General features: G+C 36.4%; 1 protein-coding gene across 2 annotated transcripts in view; it reads left to right on the forward strand.

The window, feature by feature from the left end:
* Positions 1-22,597, forward strand: part of PELI1 (pellino E3 ubiquitin protein ligase 1) — a 57,710-nt gene that overhangs the window by 12,245 nt on the left and 22,868 nt on the right. The window contains exon 1 of one of the 2 annotated variants that reach the window (XM_073897655.1): positions 18,095-18,199. The exons of the other annotated variant lie outside the window; for it this stretch is intronic. The gene's annotated coding sequence lies outside the window, so the exon portion shown is untranslated. Of the gene's footprint in view, positions 1-18,094; positions 18,200-22,597 lie in introns of those variants that run through there. 2 annotated transcript variants of the gene reach the window in all.

Here is a 22,597-nt window from a genome sequence, read left to right on the forward strand (position 1 = left end):
TTTTTTAAATTTTATTTATTTATTTGTTAGAGAGAGAGGGAACACATGCAGGGGGAGTGGGAGAGGGAGAAGCAGGCTCCCGCTGAGCAGGGAGCTTGATGCTGGGCTCGATCTCAGGACCCTGGGATCATGCATGACCTGAGCCGAAGGCAGATGCTTAATGACTGAGCCACCCAGGCGCCCCTAGAAAACTGGATTTAAATCCTGCCATTGATTAACAGCTCTTTTGCCTTGGGCAGTTGACTTAGTTTACTTAACCTCTCAAAGCTTTGAATACCTTCTTAATAGGGTTGTTGAAAGGAATAGAAATAATATATAAAGTCCTCAGCACAATGTCAAGCATAATGTGGGTGATCAAAAATTGGAAGCTGTTTTTATTCCTCCTGGCATCTTGATTTGTAGAGGTGGAAGAAGAGAGGGAAAGATCTGTTCCCCAACCCAGGACCTCTCTCCTGTGTGCCACATTTAAATTTTCAGCTGCCTAACAGACCTACTAATCCAAATTCTTCAAACTTACCATTGTCAAGGAGATCTCTTCATTCTTTTTTCAGTATCTGTTCTGCCTCCTTCAATCCTGATGGAAGTTAAGGTTTCACTCTGTACATGCCCAAGCCAGGAATTCATCAGTTCTGCCTTGGTTTCTCAAGTACTGCTTTTCTCTATCCTCATTTCCACATTCCCCTTTGCCTGGGCTCTTTATCCTTTCACCTGGGCTCTTTTTATCTGATCTTGTTGGTTCTAGTCTCCTCATGTTTTCCACATCCTCCTTCTCCTCACACATCCTCCATAGTGCTTTCAAAATTATTTTCCTAAAAAAATTTTTTTTTCTTACAACCAGTATTTCTTAAAGGCTTACTATGTAGAAGGCACCGTGCAGGCATTGAGTATATGGTGAGAGAACAGAATGAGACAGTTCCTAATGAAAATTACAGACTAGGAAGGGCAGTAGATATTAAAAACAAGTAAATATACAGGTAAATACAGAACAGGGTGCTGAGAGAGAATAATAGGAGGGGACCTGTGTTACACTGTATATTGGATGGTCAGAGAACACTTTCTAAGGAATTAACATTTAAGCTGCTATCTGGAGAATGAGGAACCAGCTAGGCAAAGAGCAGGGAATATTGCTCCAGGCTGAGGGTACAGCATGAGCAAAGATGCTGAGTATGTTTTAAAAGTGAAATGGTAGGACATGGTGGTAGACAGAATATAGAAAATGAGGGAGAAGGAGTTATTAAGGACTTCCACATCTCCAGTGTGAGCAATTACTGGGTTAATAGTGGTGCCATTTACTGAAATAGATTAGGGATAGGATAGGTTAGAGCAGGGGGTAGGATCATGACTCTAGTTTGTCAGGTTTGAGAGTCTGAAAAAAAACAAATATAGTTATGTCAGTCCATTCTTGTTCTCCAGTTAAGCATTTGACTCGTAGTTTCGGCTCAGGTCGTGATCTCAGGGTGGTGAGATCAAGCCCCGTGCTGGGGTGGAGTCTGCCTAAGACTCTCTCTCTCCCCTTCTCCCTCCGCCTGGCCCCTTCTCCCTCCGCCTAGCGCCTCCCTCCCTCCCCCAGTTTGTGTATGTGTGTGCATGCACTCCCTCTCTCTCAAATAAATAAATAAATCTCCAAATTCTGTCATGGCTTACAAAGTCCTTAAATTGTTGACTCTCCTCTACCTCTAGCTTATCTCTCACTTCCCTTCATTATGTGCATAAGTCATAATGAAATTTTCATTGTTCTCAAAACAGTTTTGAACCTTTGCACATGTTATTGCATAGAATAAACATCTCTGGCTGAGGCCTTTTCATCCTTCAAAGCCCATCTTGAATTTTACTCTTCTATAGAATTTTCTCCAACTTCTCCATGTTTAGGTTAGGGTCTCGGGCTTTTTTACTTTTTATTTTCATTTGGTTAACATTTGGTTAATACCACTGTTATAGCACTGATCACATTGTATTAGAATTTCTCTTTTGACATATCTGGACACGTTTCACTAAACCATGAGCTATGTGGATCCAGAGATCTAAGCTTATTGTTTTTGTGTTCCTGGGATCTAGTGCATAGGAGCTGCCAAAATGAATGAGTGGATATGTATCTTATACAAAGCAGTCTGACCCTACCCCCTGAACTGGGATGAGTATTCTTTGCTTCCATGGGGCCCAGACACTTTTACCATATTACATTGACATTAAATTGTTTTACATACATTTCTTAAGGACAAGAACTAAGTCTTGGTTTTCCTTATTTATCCCGATACTGTGCTTAATGTGCAATCAGGAAAATTGCAGTAAACTATAGTTTCATTGTAGAATATCTCACCAATATAGCCTTCCTTGGATGGGCATTATGGGGGCTGGAGGTAGGAAGAAGGCAGACCCAATATAATTATCAACATATCTCAAATGTTTGCTTGCTGTTCTTGATAAAAAGATACATAAGTGTGTTTAAAATAAAATGAAATCCCATTTTTCCTTTGAAAATGGCTATGGAGATCACTTACTATCTCCATATTTTTAAATTCAATGATACTTTTTTCATTTATTTATCTTACTTGACCTCTCAGCAACATTTGACATTGCTGACTACTTCCTACTTTGTGAAGCATTCTTCTTCACTTCCAGGATGCCATACACCATAGACCAGCACTTTGATGCTGTTGCTTTTTAAAATCTCTTTTAGGAGGTGCTACTGTTCTTTCAGATTCCTAAATTTTTGAACTTAATCTTAGGCTTTTTTCTTATACTCTATACTCATTCCCTAGGTAATTTCATTTGTACGTTGAAGATTTCCAGGCTTATATTTCCAGCCCAAGCTCCAGACCTGTATATATAATTGCTTCTAATGCTCCGTGGATGTCTCAAAGGCACCTCAGATTCCCATGCTCGAAGTCAAATTTATGGGAGCCTCCTGGCTACAAAAGTTGTTGAAGAGTGATTTATTACCCTTCATAAAAATTAATTTCCGGGGTTGTCTTTCTCCCCACCAAATTCTCTTTAACAAAAAATAGTTTCTATACTAAAATAATTATTTAATTGACAAAATAAATATCCAAGTAAATAGAAATTGACTATCAAAAGAACCATAACAATAAATCTTTATTGAACTACTACTATGTGCTAAACACTTGGTCTAATTCTCAAAACAACCCTTTGAGGTGGGTAATATTTTGTTGTTGAAAGGTAAATAGATTGTAGTGTTTATAAGTATTGACTCTTAACCAAGACTTCTCAGGTTAGCTGTATGACCTCTGGTAATTTACTGATCTGGACCTCAGTTTCCTCATCGATAAAACAGAGAAGATATTATTTATCTCCCAAGAACATAATTAGGAGTTAAAGAACTAATATGTAAAGCTCTTTCAAAAATACCTGGCACCTATTAAGATAAGCACTGCATACATGTTAATATTATTACTTATTATCTTGGACTTACAGGTGAGGGGATTGAGCTTCAGTAGGGTTGGTCCAAGACTTATAGCTTTTAAATGACAGTGCCACGAGTCAACATAGACAGTCTGACTCCAGAACTCCCTTAACCAGTCTATTTTATTTCATCTCAACTAATAATAATGTATCTCATCGTGTGGCACACAAGACTCCATATTAATGATCTCATTGTGATCATAGGAGTATTATAATTCACTCTAGTACTCATACCTGGTGTTTAAAATGTAAAAGATCTAAAACATGCAGTTAAGAGCTCACTTGAATATGTTATGAGAAACACAAGGATATACATCTTAATTCCATTTTATTCCACATGCATTGTTTTTCTTTTTCTTGTTAGCAGTTAAGTCACCAAAATCCCTAGAAAGTGGGAGTACTAATTTTATATATCACTCTAAAGTGTCTCTAGTTGTTGTGAATTACTTATTCTTTTAAATCTTCTTTTGCTGAATATTTTCAGAATGACTTGGAAGTCAATAGCATGTCATATTCACACAGTATGCTTAAAATCAGTAATTTTTATGCTTATGATTAACTATTACCTCTTTTGAAATCATGTAGTTATTTGCCTATTTTTAAAAGTCATAGACATTTCAATTTCCCAAGGAAAAGTTTTCCTATTAATTTTTTCAGCTGCTTTTGGAATAGGAACTTTTAGTATTTTGAGGTCTTTGTATTAGATTCTGTATGTAGTTGAATCTGCTTAATTGTATAACTTTTAGTCCCTGACTCTCATCTAGGCCTTTAGTAAAAAAAAGTACATCTGGTTACAGTTTCTATAGATGACTTACTCCCCCACTTCCGGGTTGCCTATTATTTCTTTTTTCCATTGTTGGTTTTTCATTCTTATTTTTTTGTGGCAAAAAAAGAAATTCCTTTGTGTTAAGACAATATAAAGGCAGAAGATAAAAAGTCTTCTATAGCCTTTAAACTTAGCAAGTAGGGGATCTTGAGAAGGAGAGTAGACTATGAAAAACAATCATTTATGAAGAAGAGTCTGTTTTACCATGTTTTTGGAACTGAATTCTGTGGCCTAGTGTGTTTACTCTTGGGGAAACAAACTCTATTATGACAGAAAACTCCACTCAAACTGGCTTAAGAGGGGAAAAGTTTTATTGGTTTGTGTAAACTGGACCCGGATAGGTGTGGCTTCAGGACTGGCTCCACCCAAGGCTTTAATAATGTTAAAACTCAATTTCTGTGCTTTTTCCTGGCACTACTTCCTCCTTGTTGGCTGTATTCTCCAGCCTGATCTGAGTAGAAGATAACTTTAATCCCTTCAGCCCCTAAATCCCTGCAGGGTCATCTGTATCTGGAAAGAGTGACCATCTTTTTCCTAGAAGCCCTAGCAAAAGTCTCACTGCATCTTATTGGCTCAGACTGGCCCACTCTGTAGCCACAGGAATGTGAAGTTTGGATTGTCTAGGAGTGAGCCATATGCCCAGCCATTGAGTTTGAGGGCATAGTCAACTCCACCAGATATACATAAACTGTAATTTCCAAAAAGGAAATGAGGATACCATTATATTACAGGAAGGATGAATGTGTGCTGGGCAACAGAAAATAGATGTCCTTAACTCTTGTTGTATCTTTTCCATTTTAAGAGTTAGGTCTCAACTAAAGAAGACCAGCCTGATTGGTTTTTTTTTCATTTAGTATTCATTGCTAATTTGGAATTTGTATGACTTCCCTTCACATGACTGTTTTAAAGCAATATATAAATGGGAATTGCTAGGACTTCAACTTTGAAGAGCTTTGAGAATATCAATTTTAAAATTTGGTGCTACTTTAATAAATTCCATACTATTAATTTTCCTATTAGCTATAGTAATCACATTTGCTGATAACTAGTTCTTATGATATACAACAGTGTCTTTATGGATTCACATGTTTTTCTAGGTTAATACTTCTTTAATGCCTTAAGCAGACTGGGCTTTTAGACCAATAAGTTCATAAAGAACCATGAAATCTAAGGTTCTCTGCTAGACACTCAGGGCCTTGGGGAGAGGAGGAGCAGTGAGGGGTGATGAGGGACACTAAAAAGGCTTTCTGTATTCATTACTGTAACTGATTTTAGTCTGAAAATGGAAACTCAAGTTATTACTGAAAAGGAAAATAAAGTTTTGTACTTTTATTGTATTGTATTGTACTTTTATTCTTTTTAACATCAAAAGTGTGAAATGAAGTGGAAAATTATATTTACATTTCAGTCTCTAATATAATCATTTAGATAGCTCCTTTCATTTCTTTTTTTTTTTAAGCTTTTATTTATTTTGTCAGAGAGAGAGAGAGAACGCACAAGCAAGGGGACCAGCAGTCAGAGGGAGAAGCACGCTCCCCTCTGAGCAGCGAGCCTGATGTGGGATTCGATCCCAGGACCTTGGGATCATGACCTGAGCTGAAGGCAGATGCTTAACCAACTAAGCCACCCAGGTGTCCCACTTCTTCCATTTTTTACATTACATTCATATATATGTGAATGAGTACAAATATCCCATTAAGGCTCTACTATCCTATAGTATTTAGGAAATTTTAGTTTTTTTTCTTTTAGATTTTTTTTTTTTTTTAAGATTTTGTTTATTTTAGAGAGAGAGAGCAGGGGGAGGGCCGGAGAGAATCCCAAGCCGACTCCACATTGAGCACAGAGCCTGACTCAGGGACTGATTCCAGGACCCTGAGATCATGACCTGAGACGAAGTCAAGAGTTGGACACTCAACCAGCTGAGCCACCCAGATGCCCCAAAATTTCTTGACACCATAGAAATATTTATGCTTTACTCACCAAATTAAAATGAAGACTTCAGGGGTGCCTGGGTGGCTCAGTCGGTTAAGCGTCTGTCTGCCTTTGGCTTGGGTCATGATCCCAGGGTCCTGGGATGGAGCCCCACATGGGGCTCCCTGCTCAGCTGGGAGCCTGCTTCTCCCCTCCCCCCCTGCTCATGCACTCTCTCTCAAATAAAATCTTAAAAAATAATAAAATAAAATGAAGACCTCATGAAATCTAACTTAAACATATATTTAACATTTTCTTTCCTTCTGTTAAGGTCAGCAAAATGAGCAAAACAATTTTTTCAGTTTTATAGATGTTTTCAGCTTTAATAGGAGATGGTACAAGATCCATACCTACTGTAATGCAAAGCTGGATGTAAGGATAAGTGTTTAGGAGGTAAGGAAAGACTTCCTCATTGGAAAAGGCATATCAAATGGGTCTTGAAACATTACAGGTAAATAGTGATAACATTAAAACAACTATTACTTACTGAGCATTTATTCAGTTTTACTTTTTTGTCAAAAATATGTGATATATCATTTTAAATCTGGGGAAAAGTTAGAAGAATTTGAATTGTGGTGGATCCTAAAGAAACGTGGTTTAAAACTTAAAAACCAAAAGTAATAGAGCTTATTGGGACACATCATGTGAGAAGCTTTCTATTTCAGCCACCACAATAACTCTTGTAGTATAAATAAAAGTTGAAAATCATTTCTAACAAAAATTACATTGTTTCTCAAGAGGTAATCAATGATTTGAATAAAAAATAATACATACCTTGGCTTAGAAGGTTCTAGATTAATGTTCTAACATTAGTCATTAAAGAAATTCCTGTGATTATATATGGATCAGCAGTATTAGCAATTGTAGTCTGTACTCTCTACATCTTCTAGAATCAACAACATATTAATTTGCTTGGTTTTTATACATGTATTAATGTGTTTTACAAATGTAAGATCATTCGTTTAAAGTGGACTTTCCAAAATACAGCGTGACTTTAAATGAGTGGTCTTGGAAAATTTATAAATACTCTAAATGTTTACTGAAGAACATTTTCATAACCACAAAGAGAATAATATATTTCATAGGTTATTAAGAAGTTAAGCCTTTTTTTGAAGTACTAAGAGGAATAATTAGACAAAACCTATTCAAATATTATTTTAATTGCAGTTTGAGTTACATAAAAAAGAGCCCAAATTAGTTTAAACAAATAAGATTTGAATCTGTGGTATTCTGAGCCTAGTATTTTTTCATTGAATGTTAAGGGTATGTTAAAGTTCCCACATTTATGTTTCTCTACAAAAGATTGTTCTGACAGTAAGTTTAAGTCATTTTCACAATTTATTGCTGTCTAAAAATTTCTCTTGACTTCACATTTTGTTCTGAATGTCTTGGTTTCTTTCTTCCACCTACACAATGTAGAAGGCAAGTGAAGCAGGAGTTGCAAAGTAACACAGTAAATTTAAGAACCCTGGCTTTTTTCCAAAACAAAATAAACCTTTATTATAAGAATGCTTTTTATTGATACCAAAAAGGGGGGGGGGGCTTTTGGCAAGTGTTCAGTAAATGTGTGAATAACCTAATTGATTTAGCTGGAATGAATAGGAAGCTTTGCTGTTTGTCCTTGTAGATATTTGGCTCAGTAAACACAGTGATAGACCAAACACTTTATGGTCAAAGGTTAAGAAAAAAACAATCCAGTAAACTTTACTGATCCAAATATCAGCAATTTTATATCTGTGTCAGGGCCTTCAAAGAGAAAGAACAATATGTTAATTTCTATTATGAAAAATAACTGTTAACTTACATAAAACCCAATTTTTTGACAAATGTTAATATGTGAAAATATTAATAGAGGAGAGCCTTGCTGAGAATTGTAAGCTGTATGAAATTTAAAGATGTGTGTAGACATTTAAACAAACTGTCATATACTCTACAATAAAACTCCAGTAAAAGCAGGAATCATTATTAGGACAAATAATTAAAGATGACAACAGAAGCAAATTAAGAATTTTTTAAAAATTCATTATAGATGTCACATTAGTTTAGCTCAGTCTGTAACTCTTTAAAAATGTAAAATTTTAGGAAATTTTTGAGGTCCTGTAAAAATTTTTCTTAGTGAGAGGAAGAGAAGAAAGAAATGTTGATGGCAATTAAAATGCATACAGTACTTTTATTCATCCATCCATTCATTCATTCATTTATGTGAGCGAGAGAAAGAGAGAGAGTATACACAAGCCCAGGGTGAGGGGGTGGAGGGGCAGAGGGAGGGAGAGAATCCCAAGCAGATTCCATGCTCAGTATGGAGTAGACACCAGGCTCAGTCTCACAACCCTGAAATCATGACCTGAGGAGTCGGATGCCCAACCAACTGAACCACCCTAGCTCCCCTACGGTACTTTAAAAAAGTACATTTGCTAATCCATTTTTACAGTTTTAAAAGCATATAAGTATATCGTGTATAACTTTATTTGCTTATAAGACTATTACATGATTTTAAAAGGATATCTCAGAAAAATTCTAGCTGCAAAAAAACATGTTTTTCCTAATTTTAATAGTTCCTTTAGGAGAGGAATATTTCTCATTTAATCTTTGAATCTATAACTCCTTGCACAGTAGCTGAACCATAGTAGGCACCATGTAAATGTGTATTGAACTAACCTCAATTTTAGAAATTCCAAAATAGGACAGTGTTACCTTTCTGGGTTTTAAATCTATACTTCTCCCCTCCCCACACAACCCACTTTTGTATCTCAGTTTTGGTACAGATAGGTTCTCAGTTTTGAGTGTGAAGAAAACTGGTTGATATTTTCATCTCCCCAATCTTAGCTTGAGCTGAAATTACTTAAAAGGGAACTAGATTTAACAGCATACCATCTTTTCAGGTGTCTATAGAATATAGTTTCTAAATTATATGAATGGGAAGAGTCTGTTTTTATCTGAGATGCCTGATGGAAAAAAGTCAATCAACCAAAGGTAGAGAAACTTTCTGCCAAAAGGATCTACTCCTATCTAGCGGTCAGTCCTAATAAATGTAGTTAAAGGTAAGCTAAATTCTGACTTTCAAATGTTAACTAAGGCAAAAGCCTAGATTTTCCAGGTCAGTTCCAATTTCAGGTACAGTAATCCTTTGACAACAAGGATTATGATTAGCAAAGTTGCAGTTGTTTCAGTCAAGCACTCATTGAAAATAGAGTTTGAGAAAAACAGTTAAAACAGCACTAAATGAATATAATATAGCACAGCAAAGTTCCAGAAGATACCCACTACCAATTCAAGCCATATTCACCAATGTTAAAAACCCAACTCACTTAACATTGTTTAGGAAACATTGCTATGGTGTTGTAATCTACTAAAGTATAGTCTCCCAACAAGTGTATATGGAATCATGCCTCTGAAAAGTTTTCCAATCAACTCTTTTTTTTTTAAGATTTTATTTATTTGAGACAGAGGGATAGAGAAAGCGACTGATAGGGAGGAGAGGGAGAAGCAGGCTCCCATTGAGCAGGGCGCCTGATGCAGGGCTGGATCCCAGGACCCTGGGATCATGTCCTGAGCCGAAGGCAGAGGCTTAACCAACTGAGCCACCCAGGTGCCCCTCAAATCAACTCTTAATGGCATGGAATTTGATGGGTTTTATGCTTTCATTCTACCTTGTTGTGTTGTTTTTGTTTAATAAGCATCAGCAAAAGGGTTATTAACAACCTGGGCTTTCGCAAATTAATATGGGAATGTTTTTTTCTGGTCTTGGTAGTCCATCATTGAAAAAATATGAGGTCAAGAATTTTCTCTATTGTGAGGCTATAAAGGGGAATCAGTTGCTATCATACTTTTTGTTTGCACTGAACTGAATTTTTTAAAATGAAGTGTTTTATTTTGGTGTACAATACTAAAAGTCATAATTGGTGATTTCTTTGGTTTTCTTCCAACCTACCCCACCCAGCTTCTCATTCCTGTGAGTAAACTCAGACTTAGTCAAATTTGTCCTGGTTCTCAGTACCTTAAAGTATGAAAACCATGTCCAATACAGAACAGAGATTTTTTTTTTATCAGTTTTGACCTGGCTGGTTTCAGATAGTTTCATAAACATCTTCTAGCTGCATATACAGTTTCTTATTCCTTTTACATATTTGCATTGCAGAAACATCTATGTAACTCATCTCACTTGGGGAGCCACATTACTGGCCTGTTCTTAATCCATTCACCCTGAGAAAAAATAAAGATATAAACCCATCCCTCTCTGGTAACCTTCTTTAGGAAAAGAGCCCTCCCTCTGAGAGATGTTGAACAACACACAGCAACACACAACAGTACACAAATGCTGAGGGATCTCACACCAGTCCCCTATATTCATCAATATAGATTTTCCTAAATAGTGGAAAATTGACAAGACATGTGAGGAGAATCAGTAACGTGCCTGTGCCTTTGGGGCTTTCCATTTTGTCTTAATGCATATGGCATATATTTCCCTCTCCATATTCAGATTAACTTCTCATATTGGTTTACTGTATTCTGAAAGGTAACTTTCTTTGAGATGACTTCCCAAAAATCCCTAAAGTGAGTTTTATGTGTGCTACTGCAGCCTGTATTTTGGGTCATACTATCCCAAAATTCCACCTAAACTTGGCAAAAACCCATTTTTCCATAATGTGGTAATAATCCAGACTAAAAATATGAATTTGACATAATACATTATTTTTATCAGACATTTTTGGCAGACAGCTTCTGGCCCTGGTTTGATTGATTGATTGACCTTTGCTGTGTAGAATGGTGGAAAGGACGGGCTTAAGTTCAGATCATAACTTTTGCCAGTTAGTTTCAAAATGACCTTGAGCAAATTATTTAGCCTGTTTTCCTCATCTGTTATGAGACAGTTATAAAATTTGAGTTTAATGTGTATTAAGTTCTTAATACCTGCTACCCAGCAGATAACACGTTTGTTTTCTCCCCTCTCTGAAACCTTGTTTAAAGACTTTTGATTAACTCCAGAATAAAGTTCAGTCTCTTTACCTTACCCTGACCCTTAAGGCCCACTATATTGGGTACTTTTTACCTTTCAGCTGTATCTCATTCAGTTATTAGACATTTATTCAGTGCTTGCTGATAGTGACTGAGCTTACAGAGACATGCTCCTTGATTTCCACAGACTTACTGTTTATTGGTCTCCTAACCAGTCCCTTATTTCAGGGAACCTACTTACTTACCTTTTCTTGAGCACACACTATAGTTTTAACTCCTTGCCTTTTTTGTCTTAATGCATGTGTTTCTTCCATCTGAATTGCCATTTCTCTGCTTATCAAAATCTAGTTTGTCTCACGAGGCCCAACTCAAATACCCCTCCTATGAAGATTTCCCTGGATCCTCTTCCACTGAAGTGGTAATACTTTTCTTTGAGGTTTTACAGTACCTATGGTCTTTTGCTTTAATATGGTATCTGTCCTGTACTGATTTGGGTTGGGCTGATTGATTTATACCCCTTTTCCTAACAGTAAGGAAATAAATTTTGGTATAGGGAATCACACCTTTTGCATTCGTTTGAATACTCCCGTAGCTTCTGGTATTATAGTGAATGCTCACTGATAATTTGTTGGATTAGTAATTGCATTATTAGTTATTCTAGGTGCACAAAATTAAAAGTAAGGAGGGGGCGCCCCGGTGGCTCAGTAGTTAAGTATCCAACTCTTGATCTCCGCTCAGGTCTTGATCTCAGGTTGTGAATTCAACCCTTGCATTGAGCTCCACACTGGGTGTGGAGCCTACTTAAAAAAAAAAAAAAAAAAAAGTAAGGAGACCAGAGCCCTCAGTTTGAAAACTACTCAAACATCTAAGTTAATTAAATTGCAAGGGAAGCCTACAATTGCTGTTGTTAGTAGAAAAAATCATTAATAATCATTTAATGGAAAATACCAATCTAAGAATATTGGAAAAGGGATGGCTCTTTATAATCTTGTTGTGTAGAGATATCATTATCTGGTAACCTAGAAATAATAGTTTTTAAACTATTTTTAGTTATTTAACCAAATAGGACTGTAAGCTAATATTTGTAGCTAATATTTCCTTTTACAATAAGGTGGTAAATGTAAGTGAAGTGTATTCCTGAGTTGTGTGAGTCCTGTTAATAAATTATGGAACATGTGGAGTGGGGCAAACCCCCAATTTATAGCCTGTTAGAAGTAGAGAGAGCCTGGGATTTGCAACTGGCATTAGAAATGGGATGGTCTTTTGGGACTGAGCTCTTTAACTTGTGGGAGCTGAGTGAACTCCAGGTAAGTAGCATCAGTTGAATTGAATTATTGGACACCCACTTGGTGTCAGAGAACTGATGAATTGATTGGTGTTAGAGGAAACACCATGCTCAGTTGCATTCATTGAAGGGTGATGTAAGATGTCAGCAAAACATAAACCAAAAAAACTCAGGTCTGCAATTAAAGCTAGATTGAAACAATGAGGTTAGAAATTCCAAGCCTAATTGTCAATTTTGTGATTTCTGGTACAAAAAACATTTGGTTTGGGAAAGTCTTAAGCTCTGTGAAAACTTGTAGAATGTTCAAATAATTACTTCCCTCCAGTTCTATGGTTCAACAAGTAATAGGAGTTAAAATATTTAGAATTTTTTTGTTAAGATTTTATTTATCTATTTGACGTAGAGAGACACAGAGAGAGAGGGACCACAAGCAGGGGGAGTGGGAGAGGGAGAAGCAGGCTCCCTGCAGAGCAAGGAGCCCGATGCGGGGCTCAATCCCAGGACCCTAGGATCATGACCTGAGCCGAAGGCAGATGCTTAACGACTGAGCCACCCAGGCGCCCAAAATATTTAGAATTTTTTAACTTTTGCAAGTTCTAAAGTTGCATAAGTTCTGATCTTTTATTCTTCAGAACATTAGTATTTGAATTCCAGATGTATGCCAGCATTCAGTAATCTCAAGTATGGCAGGATTTTTTTTTTAATGTGGTAATATTTTGTTTCTTTGTTATTTATTGTAACAGCTTTATTGAGATATAATTTATATACCATACAGTTTACCCACTTTAAAGTGTATACTTCACTGGATTTTTGTATAGTCACAGAGTTGTGCAACCATCATCATGATCAATTTTAGAACATTTTCATCAGCTGAAAAAGACACCCCATAGCCTTTAGCCATCACTCCTCAAACCCCACTTACCTACCCTCACCCTGGTCAACCACCTATCTTTCTGTCTCTGGATTTGCCTATTCTAGACATTTCATATAAATGGAATCATATAATATGTTGTCCTTTGTGAGTGGCTTCTTTCATTTAACATGATGTTTTCAAAGTTCATCCATGTTGTAGCATCTGTCAGTACTGTCAAAAGTTCATAAAGAAAACAAGTAAAATCAGTCACTTAAGTAGAAATTAGTAAAAGTTTATTGAGTGCATATCAAAAAGACAGTTTGCAAACCAGGAGCACTCAAATCAAAACATGGAATGAGGCTCAGAGGTATATTATTATAAAGTAGTTTATATAGTGTGAAGGCATGAATGTTTATTCTTTATGGTGGTTACTTGCAATATTGAAATTTTCTTAAAAGAAAGAGAACTGGTTACTGCTCACTCCTTATCAGTTTGGGGAACTATTTTGCTTATGATTTTTAGCAGCGATCCAGGTCAGGGTAACTTCACTTATCTTGCTTAATAAGCTAAATTAAACTTTGCTTGTATGACTGCTCAGGGAGTTTTCAAGTCTGGTCACCATATGTGTTTGATTCTAACAGGTCTTTATTCCTTTTTATTGCCAAATATTCTATTGTATGGACACCACATTTTGTTTATTCATTCAACAGTTGATAGACTTTTGGGTTGTTCCACTCTGACCATATGAATAATGCTGCCCAATGCACATTCATCCACAAGTCTAAATATGGACATATGTTATCATTTCTCCTGGATATATACCTATGAGTAGAATTCCTGGGTTGTATGATAACTTAATGTTTAATCTTTTAAAGAACTGCCAGACTGTTTTCCAAAATGACTGCAGCATTTTACTTTCCTACCAGCAGTGATTGAGGATTCTACCTTTTCCACATCCTTGCCAATACTTATTATTATCATCTGTCTTTTACTATGGTCATCCTAGTGGCTGTGAAGTGCTATTTCTTTGTGGTTTTGATTTACATTTCCCTAAACGCTAGTGAGTTGAGCATTTTTTCATGAACTTATTGCTCACTTGTTTATCTGTTTTTAGAGAAATGTCTATTCAGATCCTTTACCAATTTTTAATTGGGTTTATATTTTTATCATTTAATTGCAAGAGTTCTTTATATATCTGTATTTAGATATAGATAGATCTATATCACATAAGTGATTTGCAAATATTTTTTCCCATTCTGTGGCTTATCTATGGCAGTACTTTTGATATCTAGGTTTCTTTGGTTTGTTTAAGGAGACTTCTAGGTTAGCAAAAGCCCACAGAGTGGGAGAGTGAACAGACAGTTCAGGGAGGCATAGCCCCTCTGATGAACAAAAAGAAACCAATCTCCATGGTATGCCTGTCATCAAACTTTTATTTATCTAATTTTCAGCTTTCTCTTTATGATATAAATTATTATAACAACCAACACAGCAAATAATAAAGCTAAAGGTGAATACTTGGCTATGTCATATGATGATACTTGCACAGCACAAGGTATGAGTTACTTGTTGGCTGACTGTTCTGTTCTTTAGTGCTTATGGTCTTGCCTCCAAAACTAATGAAACAGACTAACAGAAGTCAGAAGATCTGGGGGGAAAAAAGGAAGTCAAAGATCTGTTGTCTAGCTCCACTACTTAGCCCTATAACTTCATCAAATGACCTACCCTCTCTGGGTATAGATTTTTCTCATCTATAAAATGAGGGAATTGAAAAGAAAATTGTGCAAGTTGAATAGGAAGGATATATTTTAAGGTTCTTTCCAGCTTTAGAATGTGATTCTGTGGTGCAGTAATACCAGTGACTTTTTTCTCCTTCTCCTTCTTATTCCTTTTTCCTTCCCCCTCCCCTTGTTGAAAAATCTTAGGCCCCAATATATCTTTTTCTCAAAAGGATTGGAGATAGATGGATTTGGCAAGTAAAAAACCAGGTACATGTAGATACTCAGTAAAGACATTATAGGGTAGCCAATGCCATCTATGTGAATTTGCTTATGTATTAGAAGAACATGACCTACACATCATCAGTGAGGCAGAACTAAAGGATGAAATAATTTACACACCTGCTGTGGGTGTGGCTAGAGGTAAAGGGACTATGAAGATTAAGTCCTTGATTCCTTCCGCGGAAGTTTTCAGAGATCATTAGAGAAGAAGCACGCTCTCAGAGGTTAGTTGTGTCCAGAGGGGAAATCAAAACCTAGACTACAACTAATAAGAAAAACAGGACCATAAGAAAAGAAACATCAGAAAAGGCCTAAAAATTGTGAGGTAAGTGTACTTTGTTTTGTTTAGCCTTTTTCCAGAATGATTTTTAAAAGTTTTCAGGGTACTAAAAGTTTATCATTGGTCCCAAAGCTCAACTGAGGTACTTGCCAGAAGTTCAGTCACTGTAGATAGAGACCAGGAAGTTTAAGACACCTGTAAACCAAGCTAGATATGGAAGAAGAGAGGGGGAAGGTCACTGAAATTCAGGTCCATTTGCCAACATTTGGGAACTTTGATTCCCACCAACCTAAGAAAAGTGCTTAAAGTTTTTGTTTTTGTATTTGACTGGTCTACATGATATTATTAATCAGACATTATTATAAATAAAGCACATGTGAAAAGCAAAAAGTAGGGACACCTGGCTGGCTCAGTAGGTAGAGCATCTGACCCTTGATCCTCGCGGTCATGAGTTCGAGCCTCACATTGTGTGTAGAGATCACTTAAATAGAACTTTAAAAAAAGGAAAAGAGGGGCACCTGGGTGACTCAGTTGTTAAGCATCTGCCTTCAGCTCAGGTTATGATACCATCCTGGGATCGAGCCCCGCATTGGGCTCCCTGCTCCGCGGGAAGCCTGCTCTCCCTCTCCCACTTCCCCTGCTTGTGTTCTCTCTCTCACTGTGTCTCTCTCAGTCAAATAAATAAATAAAATCTTTATAAATGAATGAAAGAATGAATAGAAAAAAGTAGAATTCAGACTGGGAAAGAAGAGCTTGGAGATTTAATTCTAGCCTTCTCTCTCTTATGAATATGGGTCTTTGTCCCATTATAAAAATAACTCAACCATACTCAGAAAATACGGAGGTTTTGTCTTTAATGTTTTCTTAGAGTTCTTTAGGAAAATTATATTCCCTCAGGAGACTATATGGTATAAACACAGAGCTTGAAATACATAAGGAACTTTTATACTCTTAATGCTCTAATTTTAATCATTAAGGTAGTTCCTGAGCTACTGATATCTCAGTTACTTTAGTTTTTGAGCAAGAAACACACTCCGCAAATTTTAAGAGAGTTGATATGTTGGTCTAAAGACTGTCAGATCCTCAGGTTTTGTTGTAGACTCAAGTTTAAGGAATAGTCACAACTACATTCTATTTAGTATGAGTATTGGACCTGTCATGTCCGGCTTCTTGAGCAGTTTCATAGGCCCAGAATCACATGACAAGGCAGGATTACCAAATAGCAAAATCTTAGAATATGCCCAGGTCATTTTTATAGATGTATTTCCTGAACTGGACATGCATCTACACTGGTTAGACAAAAGCAGACTCCTGGAGCAGATTTACTTCACAGTAACCAGAGCGGGCCTGCTGCCAGCTGAATGGGCAGAGGAAACATTATGCAGATTTACTGAAGAACAGCTTCAGGGGATATGACACAGATATGGAATGCTGGGAAGCAACAGAAGTAAACTTGCAGCAATGACATGGGAGGGAGGGGGTATTTTATGCCAGGGTGTTAGGTGACAAGGTATTATTAGACTTAGGCCAATCAAAAGCATTTTTGTATGAGGGAGTATCTGGAGTAGGGCAAGAGTTTAATGGGTGGAGGGTATAGATGGTTTGCCTGTGCGGCTCATTGATCAGGTATGAACCAGCCTTTACTCTTGTGACTTAATTAGCATGCTTTAAAAAAAAAAATAGATGAGTTCCATGCACAACCCTTTACCTTAAGAAAATACATTTCTTAAGAAGAGGAATGGGGGAATTTGGAGCTGCAGGGAGTTAACTCTTCAAATGAAGTTTACAAGTCAATAAGTAGGGTGCCCTCAGTCGCTCTTTGATGAATATTAAACAATCCCAGCTCACCACTGGGTATTGCTATCGATTGTCCCTGTTCATGAGCACCAAATGAATCTAATTTATTTTAAAATACAAAGCTAGAAATAAAAAAGCATGATCAATTGAAAATGTGATTGAATGTTCACCTGTTCTTATGCCTGTGATAATGTAGTGTTTTGTAACAAGACCAAAAAAATCTGATTCATTAGATAAAGCTAAATGGACACTATTTCTTTATATGTGAATTGCATTGATTCTTCCGGTTTTTTTTAATGGAATGTTCTTAACAGATTATTATACTAAATCTGTTAAAAATAGATTATTACACTATCATGAGAAGGTAGTTCAATATCTTAGTTATACCTCTGACATTTCTAGAGCATTTATATAGTTACCTCAGTCAGCCATTTAAGAAATAGAGTATTGCCTTTTCAGGTACCTTATTCCATTACTTCAAATTAAGCCTGTGTTAAAAACTGTTCTGTGCTTCCCTCTTACTTCCGTTTCTTCCCTTTTGGGCTACAAGCTTCCTTAGGGAGGACGTGAGGGAGAACTGAGTTCTCACTTCAGCCAATAGAATTTAGAATTATATAGTGTTTACCTATTTTGCGTAACACAGGCCCACCCACACACATTATGAGGTGCTTAAGTGAAAGAACACTGAGCAGACAGCTATTCAGTGTGTGATTCCAAGTGTGATTGGGAGATGCTTTAATACTGTCTGGATTTTTTCTACTGGTGAGAAGATTGTTTATCTAGCTAATGCTGATAGCAGTGGAATAAAGAGGTAGGTATTCTGTAGCTTATTTTAAGTGTCACATTGTCAGCGCTTCAGGTTAGAGGTAAGGTTGTAAGGGGAATGATTTGAATCATAATCAGATTGCTTATGTTTAATTTTTTCACATTCAACTTTAGAAGTGTTATGTATGAATTACATTTCCTTCTGTCTTAGAGAAAGGGTTGAATAAATATCTAGCTCTGAGGCTTCTGTGTTTTTAGGGAGGCTTTACACTGTTAATCTCACCTCCATCAGTCCTAAGAAAAATATCTACAGGTGTTTATTGCCTCTTGACTGCTGGTCAACAGAAACTTGAAAACTCTTCATGTGTAATATTTTCCCAATCCAAGCTAGTGTATGTAGGTGTTTTTTTTTTTTTTACATGCTTTAGAACTTAATGTTGTCCATTGTTTTCTTTTGAATTATTAAATTTGTGAATTATGTTGCTCTCTGAAGAAAATTGTTTGGAAGCCAGAATGATGGTGCTGTCATTGTACTTTGGTTAGCTATTGACAGCTTATTCAGAATCTTGCTTTTTGACCATAAATCTCCTCTTGAGGTTCTCTCAAAGAGATCTAGGCCTTTGAGATAACTACAATTTACTATTTAGACATTTTCATAAGGTAGGGAAAAAGTATAAAAAATTTTTTATAATATTGAGAGTCTTGCTTTATAAAGATTTTAAGTAATGTTCCTACCCTGAATGTTTTGTTGTTCTTCTTCTGATATGATGGGAAGAGATTTAATAATTTTAGATCTGATGTTTGATGAGATGGGACTCTTTCTGCTATAAAATGAACAATCATAAGTTCTCAGTATTTTCTAAAGCATTGTGTTTTCATTAAAAGAAAGGGTTATAATTGAGTTTTATTTTTCTTTTTATAAGAAATTTATTAAAAATTGAATCTTTTTGCTAGAATATTGACATGCTACCCAGTAATGTGTGTGCATTTTTTGTCAAATTTTCTAATCTGTTTGTGAGGGGGAAGTATTCACTCTTGTACATGTATAAAATGGAAGTAACGAGAAAAGTTGCAAATTAGGAGGAAAAATTGATCATAGTAATTTTGCATAATTGGGGTATTTATAATGTGATAATATAACAATAACAGAGTAGAGAGAGGAAATTTGTAAAAATATCTCAGCTGTATGTATGTATCATTTTCCTAATGAAAAGAGTTAAGTAGGAATACCACACTGAGTGATTTAAAATAATCACTCTGCTAAAAAATAGATGTTCTTAGCCTCCCACACACAATGTCTCTAAATTATTGCTATAAAGATTTATGGGGAAAACATGATTTGGTCAAAGAAAGATCAGCTGCTACTTTTGAGAACTTTTTGTGAACCAAAGAGAAAACTAAAATTCTCATAAGATGAAACTTCTTTTCGTTAGATGAATAATAGTTGTCATCTTTTAATAATGATCTCTTTCTAACCTTACTGTTAGACACAGTTTTGAAGATTCATTTGTAATTTGAATTTTCAACTACATTTTTCCCTTCCTTTTTAATAGAATTTATAATGGAATTATGAAACTATAAAAGAGTTAAAGTTAACTTCCCTATAAGAGCAGGGAATACATATACTAACTCTGACTTGACTTAGGTGTATAGTTTTTCCCCATTTTGAAAATCAAACATTTATACAACATTCAACCTTGACACTAACTGCAGTGATTTTTGAGGCCTTTGATTGTATTTCAGGGCCTGTTACATATTATGAGTAGTAGAAAACTAGAACTTGTGTGGTGTCAAAGTTATCTACCAATAATAGAATGTAAACATTTGTTTAGATACCAAAAAATAAAGATGAATCTCTGAGAAGATAAATCTAAAATGATGGAGCAGTATTATTAAGTATTAGTAAGACCTACTTTGTATGCCTAACTAAATACATAGTGGGTATTTAGCAAGTACTTTTAAAAAAAATTTTTTTATATTACATTAGGTCCTTGAGAATCCCTGGTTTAACCCTCACAGTTTGAAGAATTTTAAGAGACCCAAAAGTCTATGACTTACGTATATAGTGACTGAACCAAGCGGATTGTCCAACGTCCAAATCTCAAAGCCGCTTTGTTGTTCTCATTCAGCGCTGGTGACAAAATCTATGAAGTATGGAAAATATTGTCACCATAGGTAGAGAAAATCATGTGCTGCAGAATAGGTTTTGTAGATTCGAGAATTCATGAAGGACCCTGGATATTGCCCTCATGACTGTCAAGGGCCAGAATGCTCAGGTTTGGCCCTACACAGTCACAGCTTAGACTTTCACAGTGTCTTCTCTAGTCTGAAGAAAACACTATTGTAATGAAGTAATCTAGTGAATAACTCAGGAAAGTCCTTGACTTTCTAGCTTTTCAAGATTTTATTTTTATTTTTATTTTTATTTATTTATTTGACAGAGAGAGACACAGCGACAGAGGGAACACAAGCAGGGGGAATGGGGGCGGGGAGAAGCAGTCTTCCCGCTGAGCAGGGAGCCCAATGGGGGGCCTCTATCCCAGGACCCTGGGACCATGACCTGAGCCGAAGGCAGACGCTTAACGCCTGAGCCACCCAGGCGCCCCTCAAGATTTTATTTTAGTGAAATGTATCAGAATTAAAATTTGATGCTGCTTTTTCCTAATTCTTCTTCCTCCCAGCTCCCCTTCTATTCCTTTTCATAAACTATTTAAGACGAGGATTCATGTGTGTAGGTGGACAGAACTCAGATTCAAACACTGTTAAAGATTTCAGTTACATGTAAATGTACATATATTAACTGAATTTATATGTATTAACTGACTTAATCCTCAGAACAACCTAATGAGGTAGGCACTATTATAACCCTGACTTTATAGATAAGAAAAATAAATGTAAATACATTAATTCAGAAGCTATGATATTACTGCATATACAGAGTGTTTTCTAATAAAGCCACCTACAGTAGATTAATAATAAAGTTGCCCTTCTGTGTCATAACTTTTTTTTTCTTTTTCTTTTTTCTTAAAAATCCATGAAGCGTGGTTCTGCAAATTCTAGTCAGTGTGGGAAATGGATCACTTTGGGTTTGGTATCACTCAGTCTGTTGAGTGGCCATACTTGTAGTAACAACCTTCTTGACCAACGGGCCGTGGATGGGCAGTTTCACATCAGAGAAAGGATGGGAGGCCTGGGTGGCTCTGTGACTTGATAGGACCAGCACAACGTGGAAATACTGTACCTTTAGGTTGTGAGAAGGCTGAAAGGAGGCCAACTTTGAATCCTGAATTCATTTTAATGCCTTTTATTAATTTAAGGGGCTGTTTTTTGTATTTTGTTTTTATTGTCTCTTTTTTACTTTTGATTTTGAAGTAATTTTAGCTTATAGAAATATTGGAAAACTAATTCAGCTAGTTTACATATATCCTTTACTCAGCCTCCTCTAGTGTTGACAATCTATATAATCAGATTATATTTATCAAAACCAGGAAATTAAGGTTGGTACAATACGATTAACTAAACTATAGACCATATTCAAATTTAGCCAGCTTTCCACTAATGTCCTTTTTCTGCTCTAGGATCCAGTTCATGATCCCATACCCCAGGCAGTTATTTCATCTCCTAATCTATTCCAATCTGGGAGTTTTCCGGTCTTTGTCTCTTATGACTTTGGCACTTTGAAGAGTACTGATAGTTATTATGTAGAATGTCTGTCAGTTTGCATTGGTCTGATGTTTTCTGGTAATTAGATTGAGGTTATGCATTTTTTGGTAACATACCATGGAAGCAATATGTCTTTTTTTTTTTTTTTAGATTTTATTTATTTGAGAGAGAGAATGAGAGAGAGAGCACAAGAGGGAAGAGGGTCAGAGGGAGAAGCAGACTCCCTGCTGAGCAGGGACCCTGATGTGGGACTCCAGCCTGGGACTCCAGGATCATGACCTGAGCCGAAGGCAATCGCTTAACCAACTGAGCCACCCAGGCACCCGGAAGCAATGTGTCTTTTGGTGCATCTTAATCACAGGATACTTGATATCAAAATGTTATATTACAGATAATGTTATCCTTGATCAGTTGGTTAAAATGGTGTCTGCCTGCTTTTACACTGGGAAGTTTCTGTTTTCTCCTGTATAATTAATGTCTTGGGGAGATATTTTGAGACTATTATTATTGCCTTTTTTATTATTTATTTGAGAGAGAGAGCATGCACACACAAGTAGTGTGGAGGGGAAGCAGAAGGAAAGGGACAAGCTCACTCCCCACTGTGTGCAGAGCCCGACTTAGGGCTCAGTCCCACAAGATCCTGAGGTGACGACCGGAGCTGAAATCAAGAGTCCGTTGCTGAACCAACTCAGCCACCCAGGCGCCCCTGTTGTTGCCTTTTTTAAAATGCATGTAATTTGGTCAGTGTTCCAATAAAAATAAGGACTAGAGAAAACCCAGG

The sequence above is a fragment of the Callorhinus ursinus genome, unplaced genomic scaffold (assembly GCF_003265705.2).
Source record: "Callorhinus ursinus isolate GAN/ISIS: 27379988/994484 unplaced genomic scaffold, GSC_fseal_2.0 scaffold10, whole genome shotgun sequence".
In the NCBI taxonomy this organism is placed as follows: domain Eukaryota; kingdom Metazoa; phylum Chordata; class Mammalia; order Carnivora; family Otariidae; genus Callorhinus; species Callorhinus ursinus.